Source organism: Tamandua tetradactyla, chromosome 3, assembly GCF_023851605.1.
Source record: "Tamandua tetradactyla isolate mTamTet1 chromosome 3, mTamTet1.pri, whole genome shotgun sequence".
Taxonomy (NCBI): Eukaryota; Metazoa; Chordata; class Mammalia; order Pilosa; family Myrmecophagidae; genus Tamandua; species Tamandua tetradactyla.
Window position 1 is genome coordinate 71,295,240 of NC_135329.1, and position 10,240 is coordinate 71,305,479.

Here is a 10,240-nt window from a genome sequence, read left to right on the forward strand (position 1 = left end):
CACAGCCCCCATTCTCCCTCCCACCGTGACTCTCCACATGGAAGCTGGCAAGGAAATCCCATCATATTCCTCTAGATTTCTTTCCTCTGCCTGTGATTCCAGAATATGTACCTATTCTTCCACTTCTTGAGGCCACCTATAACGAAGGAAAAGAAATCGTATAAGGATCCAATAATGTGATGCCCTGTTTACACAGGTCTTTTGCTCTCTCAGTTGCTCTAGGAAACCACATATGGAGACCAGGATCGAGTCAAAGGACACAAAAGCAAGAGCCAAAGAAACCTGTATTATGGTCATGAGCTTTCCTAAAGGATTTTTCTTTAAAATCGTTTCTTGTGGGAACTCACATGACTCATAGTGCAAAAAATGTAATTGAATGCCACTGAGGAAAGGCCCTCTGCCATATATTTGCCATATATTTTTTGTGCTGATGCTACCAACATAGCATGCCCTTCTGGAATCAGATTTCAGTGGGTCAGAGATTTCTCTGACTTCTGCACCAAATAGACAGTATGTAAATTTTATATTGTACATGGTAATGTTTTCAAATTTGATCTAGATTGGAAAATAAATTAACCAAGAAAGCAGTGTACTCATTAGAAACCAAGAAATGCGTATTTACCTTACTCTTGGATGTGGTCTCCACATCTGCCTTGGTATTAGCCTCCTCCTCCATTGGGTCCACTCTGAGCTTGGTGGATGGAGAGGAACTGTCAGTACATGGATGGTGCTCTTCCTGAGTGACTCAGGTGACTTCACTTGACTTTGACAAAAGTCCTGTGTTGATGGATTCTGATGGTTAACCATCATGAACTGAGGTACTTGTGGGCCATCTGCTTCCTAAATTGGACTACTTTCTCATCTGTGTACATTACCTCTTTCTGTGTGTGTTACTGTCTTTAAACTTGGTTACCTATCTGTCCCTGTAAGTTTATTTTTGCATCTATGGCTTTTGTGTGTTGAAAGACAGGATTTTCATGGTTCAGTTGAGAAAAACTTGCTCCCTTTGTCTCAGGCTTTTCTCTAGGGAGGGGAAGGTTTTGGTAAAAGTTTACCTAGTTAGGTCTGTAACATGGGTATTTAGGGTAACTAACATGTATGAAAGGAAATGTGTATTTTAATTTTAGTTCATAAGTTGACTGTTGAACAGGCACATTCTTTAAATATTTCTGAAAAATTCTGATAGGAATGGACCAGGTCCACCAGTATATTGAACTTAATATACATTTCAAGGAAAAAACAGCAGGAAGGCATGATGAAAACAAAGGTAGGTACCCTTCATTGTGGGAAATGCCTCACTACCCATCTCAGCCAATAGAGATTCATTTTAATGTCTGAAATTAATAATTTACTATGTCCTCTCCTTCATGAGTACGAAGTAGTAAAACAGACATCCCCCAATTCTCCCAAGGTAATAGCTAATGGGGAGGAAAGTGAAGGGTCGAGACATCAAAGAAATACTGTATTTTTCTGACTGTTGATTAATTTTAAAGGAAACCCAGTTGTTAGGGAAAAAATATTTAATTAAGGGGTGAAGCAAAACTAGAAACCACATCAAAAATGGTTATGGATGGAGGGGGATGCTGAAGAACAGAGTGAGAAATAATTAGAAAGAAGTGAACTTTGCCCATTTGGGCAGTTGAGTTCATGAAGCAGGCCAATAAGAGAATATCTCTTGAGCAGCAATCTAGATTTCCCGTGGCTTTTGACTGGAGCTGAGGGGTCTGTACCCGCTCCCAGTCTTGAGTCTCTCTGCGTGCAGAGTGACAGATCCGTGAGCCCTAGGGGCATCATCAGATCACCACCACCACAGGGCATCACAGAATTTTCAGGGGGCCTGTGTGCTTCACCTGGCGAGGGCCAACTGTCCTTTCTGGACATGGGTGTTTTTAGGTGGACATACCATCAAGAGAAAATGTTTTGTTTTAAACGTTGAGTCCTGAATCCACATATCATTATTTTCTGGTTTTAAAAACAACTTTCATGAGAGAAAATGGCCTGCTTTCCCTCCCATATATAGTCAGTAGTGAGATTGTAGGGTGAAGAGGAACATGCTGACATGGTCAGAAGAAATAGAGGTTTCATTCTTGATTTGAAATCCTGCCCTTTACACATCTCCTCCATTGCTGAGTCACCTACAGTTTCTAGATAAAATAGTGTAAATTTGTTCTGAAGTAGATAAAAACAGCATCAATCTAAATTCAGTTCAAAAGGTGATATGTTCTTCTGTAAGAATATAAATATCAAATGACAGATATCCTTGTATTATCGTCTCTGTATAGTACCTAGTTTTCCCCTTTCTACAACTAAGTCTGTTCTCTTAGCTTTGTTTCAATCTCTGTGAATTCACTAAGCAGTGTCTCTGTCATTGTGTATGCGAAAGGCTGGCTTTTCATCAAGTAATTCAAAAGAAAAATCAATATATTATCACCAGTGCGTTCCTGTTATGGATGAACTCATATAATTAAGGTAAATGGAGGATCGGTTGTGTGGTTGGCTCATAAATAGACCTAGAAACATGCAAATTTTCTTTACTCTGTCAGTGAAAACTACCTGTATGAAGGGAGAAGGGATGAGATCTGTCCCCAAATGTATGCAAAAAGTGGGAATCTTAGAAAGAAGATGAGGGAGCTGCCTTGTGTAAAATAAGGAATGTACCCCTAATGGTAAAAGTGTGTTACTGTACAAATGACAATCACTGCTGGTTTGTCTTAAGTTTCTAAAACCAATAAATCATATAGGTCATTGATGAGGTATAAAAAGTACAGCATGATGGATGTTGTCGTATTTTCTCCAGAGATTTACCCAACTAAGGGAGGTGGTTGAATGAGTGTGAAAACAAACCAGTGGTATTGTTTTGTCCTAACAGAGTTGGAAAGACCCCTAGGTTGTTGAAAAATGCAGCAAATATATCCCAGTTCACACATCAGTGTCAAAATGGAAAGTAAACTGGAGAATAAATAGGACATATATGTGTAACATGTAATCATCCTATCACAGTTGTAGCCTTTGAAAGGGAAATAATCCAGGCTTCCCATTTTGGGAGAATAGTTAGATGAAGATGAGGACTTTCTTTGCCTCTGACAGCTCAGTGGCCACAGTAAGTGGAGAACACATGAGTAAATATGTATGACAGCTTTGAAGTGGCTGGCACAGTGTCACTCCCACTGGAATTTTCAATGAATGTATGTAGGTTGCTATATGGAAATGTAACGTTATTACTTCCAGAGGTATACCTGGGTAGCTGAAGGATGGGGAAGGAGGAAACTCAGATTTTCATTTTAATGCAAGTGTGTTGTCCTTGTTGCTTACTAGACAGAAACCCTATTTAACAAAAGAGATGCATACAATCAGTATTTTCTTTGCTCATGTAGGTACTTGGCTGTGCCCAGTGAGGGTGGCCACTACTGCATGTTGATATCTGAGGTTTGAGCATAGAAAGGCGCTGGCTAGAGGTGTTTTATCAGTCAGAGGTGGAGACGCATGGGTCAATGGTATTCTCACTTCTGTAGGTTGCAGCAGTGTCTGGAGGACTTATGTGAGACCTTCCCATTGGCCAGGGCTGCCTGGTAGCAGGGCAGTCACAGGGACCAAGACCCTTCCCAGTGGCTGAGGTCTGCCGGAGTGAGTGACCCACATGTGAACCAGGCAGAGGTTCGTGGCCTCTTCAACATGAATAATCATGAAGGCTTCCATGACATTTCTGTGAGTGACCAGTAATCATTAGTACCAACCTTATTTAAAGGGCTCTCAAGGGGAGGGGGCCAAAGAAATGGCAAATAGAAGTTCTCAAGCATGCCTGGACCAGTTGAAACAAATACTCAATAGCAGGCTGCCTACTCCAAGGTCTATGATGCAGGAGACATTGCCTGTGGCATAGGAATATGGGTCAGTTAAGCACAGGTTTGGTTCCTGCCCAGTCCATCATGACCAGTGTGAGAAGGAAACAGACATCTAGGGTTCCTGAGAGGACAGGTATGAAGACTTTATAAGGTAAAGTCTACCCTAGATGATGCTGTGTGAAGACAGTGTTCCTCCATACCCAGGTCAGGATATTTGGCATATGTGCCCTCAAAGCTTCCTCCTTTTCTCTTACCAAACCATGCCTACATTTGTAAATACAGATCAATTTGTGTAGTTTGCACAGTGATCAGTTTCACTGGACTCTTGAAGTCCTGTGAGAACAGAGACCAAGGTTCTTTTGCTTCTTCTCATCACTTTTGACAGGGTGATTAGCACACAGAAGGAGCTCCACAGATGCCACCATTTCTCTATGGCTTCAGTTCCCACTTTGAGCTCTTTTCCTGCCCAGATTGCAAGGTCTTCCTTTAGCCAGTTTCCTCCCAATCTATGACATGTGATAATTTAGCTGAGAGTGTGGTTGCAGCATCAGAGTCCCCTTGTCTTGTGGCAGGAGAGGAGCCTTCAGCCTAAGGTGTCTAGTACTGCATGATTTGGGTGAATAATTTCTTGAATTTCTTTCATCCCTTCAGTCTCATTGGAAGCCTCTTTGCTCTGAGTCTTCCTCTGGGCCACCGCTGGGGTGGTGGAGATAGACGGATGGCATCCTCCCTCACCTCCGTAGTGTGCCTGGGAGGCAGCTGATGCAGGAATGGGACTGCCAGTTTCCCTCCCCACTGGTGGAAGTCTCCAGTGGAGCTGTTTAAGCTCGTGATGGCATTTCCTAAAGGCATGTGTGCATAGGCACGGAGTGGGTCATTCTGGATGGAGCTCCTTTCTGGGCTCCTGAAATGAAGGATTCTCATGAGAGGCCCAGGCTTGAGAAGAAGGAGAGGGCTCCACTGACCCCAGGGCATTAATGCAGACTGAATGCTACCAGGTCTGGGGTGCCTTCTCAGATCATCGTGACATTTCCTAATCCTCTTGTGTGGGTCCAGGGCAAAGGAGGCATGACTCTTCCCCAGGTAACTGCCTGTGAATGGCAGATGGGTAGGACACATGTATGGAGAGCAATGGAAGGCTCCAGTTTGCATTGGCCAAAGGCAAATCTCAAACACCTTGACTTTTGTCTGTACTACATCTTGGAAAAGTGTAAGCAGAGAATGCATGGAAGGAGTGTGACACCTGAATGACACATATGTGACAAAGCTGCTGCTTAGATTCCTGAACCCGTGACACCTCAGGGATGCTGGAAGAAGGTGTTTGGAGTGAGGGAGATGTGGCCATGGCCATCCTCCTGCTCTGGCCCATCAGTGTCAGCTTCCATGTGGGGGAAGGGACCGCTTAGGTAGCATGGCAGAAAACCATCTGGCAGTGAGCTCAGGCTCTCTGGTTTCTGCCATAGGTCTCAGCATTGCTGTCAGCAGCTGTGGGTCTTTGGCCCTTTCCCCAGGGTCATGAGGAGAGTGTCACTGACTGAAGAACAGGGCCACCCAGGTCCTGCTGTGGTGGTGGCAATGGGGTTGGGAAGGGCAGACTGAGACACACATGCTTACCGTATGATCCTGCCATCTATTCCTAGGTGTTTAACCAAGGGAACTGAAAACTTATGTTCACACCACACTTGTGTCTCTGTATTTTTGCTGCTTGATTCATATCTCCTAGGTGTAGGACTTTGTGCTTACCCAAGTTTTCTTAACTTTAGATCTTTTTTAGTCATTGCTCTGAGGTTACATATGGATACCAAATTTTTCATATACCAGTATGTGTTCTTGTTTTAATGATTCAAGTAAAATATCGATGACTTACAGGCATGTAAATGATTTAATCCCCCAGTCTTGGCTGTAGATGTCATATCATTCCATATATCTGCATTTTACCATAACCCTCCCAGACTATGTTATAATTTTTGCAAAAATTTTGTAAGTATGCTAAATTCATTCCTATAGTAAAGAATTTCAGATTTGCATAAGAGAGTATCACATTTATCTAGATATTCACTATTTCTGGTCCACCTCCATTTTTTTGCAGTTCAAAGCTTCTTGTAATCATTTACATTCAGCTTGAAGAATTTCCTTTGACATTGTAATAGAGCAAGTTTCTAGTGATAAATTTTCCTGTTTTTCTATCCTCTCCAGTCCTGCTTGTTTTTTTTGTCTGTTTGTTTGTTTTTTGTTTTTTGCCTTTAATCCTTAAAAAAGCACATTCTGCTGCAATGCAGTTCTGCATTGATGGTTCTTTTCCTTCAGCATTTTAGAGATGCTTTTCACTCTGTGTTTCCATGCAGAGATCAGGGACCTTCAATTATTATCTTCCTCCATATAATGGGTATTTTTTGTAGATATTGTCTTCCTCTTTGGTTTCTAGCAGTTTGACTTTCAGATATACATGTGAGATTTTCTGAACTCTTGGGATCTGTATTTTTCACATAAGGTGCAATGCTCCATCATATTTTCTCATCTGTTCATTCTGCACCAAGCTCTTTCAGAGTTTGCAATGAATGTTATAACTTTTAATATTGATTACTAATGGTTATTCAGATGCTGTGAATTTTTGTTCAATCTCTCTGTTCACATTTTCTCTCTCCACTTTGTATCATTTCTGTTCCTCAGTCTTCAAGCCCCCTGATTCTTTCCTCTTCTGTGACTGATTCTACTCAGTTAATTTTTACTTTAGATAATTTGTGCTCAGCTCGAGAATTCCTGTTTACGTCTTTTCATTAATTCTTTTTCTTTGCTGAGTACTTTCTCTGTTCGCTTCGAGAGGATCTACCCCTACCTTGTTGGGCATGGATAGAATAACTACTTTGTCTGATCATTCTTTCTGTGGTTACTTTTGAATTCTGTTGGTCGCATTTCCTCTTGAGAACGGGTCAGTTTTTTCTAGTTCTTTGTGCATTTTGTTGCAGACTTTTGGGTGATATCCTTCTTAGTGTTATTCCTGTGTTGTAAGACTCATTCAAGATTGTTTTGGCTGCTGCGAGGGCTTTGTGATTCCATATGAATTACGAGATTGGATTTCCACTTTTGTAAAATTAAAGCCTACTGGAATTCTTTTTAACATTTTTTAAATTCTGAATACAGCATGTATACTAAAAAGCAATAATTTTCCAAGTACATTTTAACAAGTGGTTATAAAACAGATTTTGAAGTTTGCTATGGGTTACCGTGATTCTCCATTATTTTCTTTTTCTTCTGGCTGTTCCAAGACCCTGGAGACCAAAAGAAATATCAATATAATTATTCAGCAGTCATACTCATTTTTTATGTCCTATGTTCTCTGTTATGCTACCTACCCCTTTTCTTTCAATAACATATATACATAAAATATATACTTAAATGAGTTTTACCAGGTACAGTTAACATTATTTTTTTAAGATGAATTTGGACCTGCCCTATCACCCCTCCTAAAAAAATGCATTTTGTGTGTGGGTCATAATTAGAAATCTTTTCCCTATACCTTGCTTATTGTGAAATTAATTCATTTTTTTTCTAGTACTGAAAAGGTTTCATATTCTCACATTTAGATCTCTGATACATTGTAAGTTTATTCTTGTGTGTAGTAGAAGATATTGATCCAATTTTATCTGTTTTCCAAATGGCTAGCCAGTTATCCCAGCATGCTTTTTTAGAGACCCATCTTGGCCACATGATTTTAGATGGCCCCCTTTTCACATGCCAGATCCTCTGTGTGAGTGTGTACATATGGACTTTGCTCTATCGCATTGCTCTGCTGTCCTGCACATGCCAGGACCATTAAAAATATTTGAAACTTAGGCAAATGGTGAATGAAAATACTACTTTACACTCATGGGAACTGGCTGCCTTTGTTTAGGTTCAGTTATGTGAAATCACCACTATTCAACCATGCTTACCTTACAAAAATAAGCGTTCTTTCCTCTGCCTTTACTGGGGACACTGCTTTGTCTATATTTGGGGGGCACTCCCCTTTCCAGTAATCCCTATTCAATACTGTACATTTGAAACTGTAATCAGATCATCTCCCTGGAGATGTGATTTAATCAAGAGTGGTTGTTAAACTGGATTAGGTGATGACATGTCTCCACCCATTTGGGTGGGTCTTGATAAGTTTCTGGAGTCCTATAAAAGAGGAAACATTTTGGAGAATGGAGGAGATTCGGAGAGAGCAGAGAATGCTGCAGCACCATGAAGCAGAGAGTCCAAGAGTCAGCAACATTTGGAGATGAAGAAGGAATATGCCTCCCAGGGAGCTTCATGAAACCAGAATCCAAGAGAGAAAGCTAGCAGATGATGTCATGTTTGCCATGTGCCCTTCCAGCTGAGAGAGAAGCCCTGACTGTGTTTGCCATGTGCCTTCTCACTTGAGAGAGAAACCCTGAACTTCATCAGCCTTCTTGAACCAAAGTATCTTTCCCTGAATGGATGCCTTTGATTGGACATTTCTATAGATTTGTTTTAATTGAGACATTTTCTCAGCCTTAGAACTGTAAATTAGCAACGTATTAAATTCTCGTTTTTAAAAGCCATTCATTTCTGGTATATTGCATTCCAGCAGCTAGCAACCTAGAACAAGGGGACACCCTCTGTGTTCTGGTAGGGGTTCATGTCTGTCTTTTTTGCGGGGGCACACTTATGTGTCCATCATGAGAGGCATTCCCCTGTCTTTGTTGGGAGGCACTTCTCTGTGTCCATGGTGGGGGGCAGTCCTCTGTCTTTATTGGGGGCACTCTTCTGTGTTTATTGGAGGACTTTCCTCTGTCTTTTGGGGGGCACTCCTCTGTCCTTTGGGGGGCCCCTCCTCTATCTTTGTTGAGGGCACTACTCTATATTTGGGGTCACTTCTCTGTCTTTGTTGGGAGCACCCCACTGTGTGCATGAGAGTGGCACATTCCTCTGTCTCTTTTCGGAGTGGGGGGTGTGGGCTTCTCTGTGTCTGACATGTGACTCCCAGCTTCTGAATCTGAGGACAGAAATGTAGGTATTGGCTTCTGGCGCACAAGCAGAGCCCTTCATGGAGTGATGAAGAAAGTTGGGGGTGATGATTCCCCCCCTTAGCTGTTGAAGTGTGAAGAGTAGGCCATGCTTTCAATAACAGACAGATTTTCTGGTTGTGGGTTCTCTTGGGGGCAGAGAGTGAAACTCAGACCATGAGAGATGGATCTGTGTGGGTAGGGGGAGTTGGTAAGATGGGGGACTGGCCCTATGCTGGGGTCCCACCTGTGAAAAAGGTGCCATGGTGCCTAGGAGTCCTGGGGTAGGGTCTGCTAGGTTCCCCCAGGCCTCGTTTTGTCTCTTCCCTATCCCTTGACTTCCCCCACTCTACTGCCTTTCCCCTCCCCCCTTGGGCGTGTCTCCTCCTCAGAGCAGGGAGGTTCTGTGACTCCCTGAACTGGATTATGAGGTGTCTGGGGGTTGTATCACTGTCATGCCAACCAGGGCATAGCCTGCCTACTTGTCTTGGCTTTGGCTGACAAAGAAGGTTTACTTCGTTCTCTGCTTTGCCTAGACTGATTTGGAAAGTTTATACCCTTGGATAGTCACGTCTGAACCTGGAGTAGAGGTGAGGATGGGGCAGCTGACAGCAGAGGAACCAGGCAGGGGTGGCAGACCCAGGGTCTGGGAAGGGTATGGGGTGACTCAGGGGTCCAGGAAGGGCACAACAGCTTCAGGGGTGACCAGGAAGTGCATGGAGGATCCCAGGGAGAAACAGGTAGGACTGGGGTGTTGAAAGTGGGATCCAGAAAAGGCATAATGGTCCAGGGGACTCCTGGAAGGGCATGGCAGGTTATAGGGGGAGCTAGGATTGGTGTATTGGACTCTGGCAATCCAGGGAGGCTGCAGTGGGTTCTAGTGACCTATGAAGGGTACAGTGGGTCCTAGTGACCCAGGAATGCTGTGTTGGGTTTAAATGACCCAGGAATGCAGGAGTGGGATGTAGTGACCCATGAAGGGTGTGGTGAGTGCTAATGATCAAGGGAAGCTTCAGTGGTTTTAGTGACCCAGGAAAACTGAAATGGGTACTAGTGATCCAGGAGGGACACAGTTAGTTACCCAAGAATGGTGACATGAGTTCCAATTACCCAGGAGAGGTGCAGCAGGTTAAAGTGATCCAGAATGGCAGTGGGCTCTAGTGACCAGGAAGGGTTCAGTGGGTTCTAGTGGCCCAGGAAGGGCACAGTGGTTTCTAGTGACCCAAGAAGTGCACAGTGGTTCTAGTGACCCAAGAAGTGCAGAGTGGGTTCTTATAATCCAGGAAGTGTGCAGTAGGCTGTAGTGACACAGGATGCTGCAATTGATTCTAGTAACCCAGGGATGACACAGTGGTTTATGGTGATTTGTGGGTTTTAGTGATCCAAGAA

The 10,240-nt window shown here is 43.0% G+C and overlaps 1 long non-coding RNA gene across 3 annotated transcripts in view; it reads left to right on the forward strand.

Annotated features, from left to right (window-relative positions):
* Window positions 1–10,234, forward strand: part of LOC143677380 (uncharacterized) — a 33,048-nt gene extending 22,814 nt beyond the window's left edge. The window contains exons 3-4 of one of the 3 annotated variants that reach the window (XR_013172551.1): window positions 1–2,469; window positions 3,513–10,234. The exon at window positions 1–2,469 is cut by the window's left edge and continues 20,128 nt beyond it. This is a non-coding gene — a long non-coding RNA (uncharacterized LOC143677380). The other 2 variants (XR_013172550.1, XR_013172552.1) reach the window with 2 other exon arrangements.
* Window positions 10,235–10,240: the final 6 nt, after the last annotated feature.